This window comes from Homarus americanus, unplaced genomic scaffold, assembly GCF_018991925.1.
Source record: "Homarus americanus isolate GMGI-L3 unplaced genomic scaffold, GMGI_Hamer_2.0 scaffold4723, whole genome shotgun sequence".
Classification (NCBI taxonomy): domain Eukaryota; kingdom Metazoa; phylum Arthropoda; class Malacostraca; order Decapoda; family Nephropidae; genus Homarus; species Homarus americanus.
The window spans coordinates 9,373-11,995 of NW_024710955.1; the positions used below are offsets into that span (position 1 = coordinate 9,373).

Below are 2,623 nucleotides of genomic sequence, written 5' to 3' on the forward strand. Positions count from 1 at the left end.
GTGTGTGTGTGTGTTGGAGGACTGTGTGTGTGTTGGAGGACTGTGTGTGTGTGTGTTGAGGACTGTGTGTGTGTGTGTGTTGAAGACTGTGTGTGTGTGTGTGTGTGTGTGTGTGTTGGAGGACTGTGTGTGTGTGTGTGTGTGTGTGTGTGTGTGTGTGTTTTGGAGGACTGTGTGTGTGTGTGTGTGTGTGTGTGTGTTGGAGGACTGTGTGTGTGTGTGTGTGTGTGTGTTGGAGGACTGTGTGTGTGTGTGTGTGTGTGTGTGTTGGAGGACTGTGTGTGTGTGTGTGTGTGTTGGAGGACTGTGTGTGTGTTGGAGGGCTCGGTATTATTGCAGTTTCGGCCAGTACATGCCTGACTTTTAACCATCCCCAACCTTTAGATCTCCTTATTGGAGTATTTCTAACACCATTTTAACCAGGGAGCAAAGAATGTCAGAAAGGAGTTTTAAAGATTTCCATGCTTTTTTGGGGGGGGGGATATAATTCTAAAGAGGGTGCTTTCCCCTGGAAATAAAGGCCACATTTCATTGAATCGACCCAAAATACACAGGATAAACGAATTTCTAAACTACGAGGGCATATTCGACGAAACTGCAATTTTACAACGGGCTCTGGAGAGCTGTGTCTAGATAAACTGAGCTGGGAGTCAAATTAAGATTAGCTGCAGAGATTTGGGAAAGCTTAATAAAGTGCTATAAAAATGTACAGGACTAAATGGCAATTAGTTACAGTATTGGTGAGCATTAGTAGTAGTAATGTGATTAATAGTAAGTAAAGCTGGTTGTTAGTAGGTGGGTTTTAACTAACAAATTAACTAACCTAATCAGCCTAACATAGATTAAATGTAACTAATCTAGACTAACCCAAATATTAAGTTACCTATTATATAGTTTATATATTGGATAACAAATATATTATAGAATGTAACTTAAAATTTGCCACAAGTTAACTGATCATGAATTCAGAAAGTTAAAAAATTTCACTTGTTTAAATTATTAAAAATCAATAGCTTGCGTACTTTGCAGTTTCCTTTTCAAAATCTAATCGTGTACTGTACTGACTTTCTCCTCAGGTTAAGCTGGCCAGAAGTAACATCATACTGAACCTAAGGAGAAATAACTTAAAATGCCAGAACAGGTAAAGTCAACTTACTGAGTTTTATTTAGGCAAGGGAAGCTTGTGGGACTTGTGAAATCATTAAACATTGTGTAGGTGTGGCTTGTTGTAATTAGGGTGGGGGGGACAATATGGCTTGTGTATTGGCATATGGGGTGAGCAGGTGTGTTGGTAAAGTTTTTCATTCAAGCTAAATGTGACCAAGTTGTCAAGGGGAATACCTAAGGGGGCTTGAGGGGTGGGAGGGAGGATTCAGTAAGTGAACAGTGGTAAACTGTTGTGTATGAAGCAGTGTGGAGAGATTTAGTAGTGTAGCAGTATTGGTGATGAAGGCTTGTTATGATTGGCTATACTATTGTTGTGGTAAATGTTAGTTGTTGAGGTATCAAGAAAACTAAAACACTAATGCAACTTAAAATAAGATCTTTTGTAGATAAGGTATTTAAATAAACAATTGGGGACAGTATAAGTACATGTAGTCTGGTGGTAGATGGAAATTGTATGTTTAAACTTCATTGTACATAAATTACAACTTTAAACATGTTGCAGGTGACAGCTGACGTACGTGAATGCCAATGTAGAGGAAGTGACCGACACCTTGAGCAAGATGTAACACCCAGCATGTTACTTCAGCCTTCTTAGGTAAATTACTTATGTATCTTAGTATGGCCATCCCCTAAAACTACTGGAAGTAAGACTCGAGAGGAGGGACTTACTTTGTGTGAAGGGTTGGAAAGGAGGAGCATTGGGCGGTGGAGGGGCGCTCGTACAGTGCAGGGGCGCTCGTACAATGGGGGAGGGGGGGCGCGCCTCGTACAGTGGGGGTGGGTGCCTCGTACAGTGGGGGCGCTCGTGCATGGATGGTGGTGTGCTCAAGCAATGGTGAATGGAGTGCATGTTAAAAATGTGATGCAAAAAATAGCATGTACTATGAAGGCATGTGGGGGATGATGCCTAGATGAAGACTGCTGCAGCCAAAAGTGAGAAGGACAATGCTCCTGTGTAAGGTGATATAGGAGGGTGTTTGAGTGTATGGATATATCACATATATATGAGAATGCAAGTTTAGATTCCAAGAAATTCTGGAGTAAATGTGGTGTATTGGTAGTAATACATTAAGGCTAATTAAGATTGATCTAAATCCAAACCATGTTGCAGGTGGTTGGTGTACAAGATAGATGGACCAGACACAACAAGGTGACCACGACTGTCTAGCATCCCACACCTTGAGGACTACCACCTTACTAAGAAAGAACAGAATTGGTGTTCTGTACACTACTGTAAGAATAGTGTACTGCAATGTAAAAGTTAAGTATTACTGAAACCTTTATTATATAATTTAGCAAAACTTGATATATTACTTAAAATAGTGCATTTAAGAACATACAGTACAAGTTAACCTCAATATTGTGTATTGGTTGTGATATAAAATAGCTTAATTAATTCAGATGTAGAGTATCTAAAAACAAATATAATCATGTTGCAGGTGGTTGGTGTACAAGA

The 2,623-nt window shown here is 40.0% G+C and overlaps 1 long non-coding RNA gene across 1 annotated transcript; it reads left to right on the top strand.

Annotated features, from left to right (window-relative positions):
* The first annotated feature begins 1,015 nt into the window (after window positions 1-1,015).
* LOC121858689 lies at window positions 1,016-2,339 on the top strand. The gene is made up of 3 exons (XR_006087487.1): window positions 1,016-1,141; window positions 1,670-1,762; window positions 2,279-2,339. It is a non-coding gene; the product is annotated as an uncharacterized LOC121858689 (long non-coding RNA).
* The last annotated feature ends 284 nt before the right edge of the window (window positions 2,340-2,623 follow it).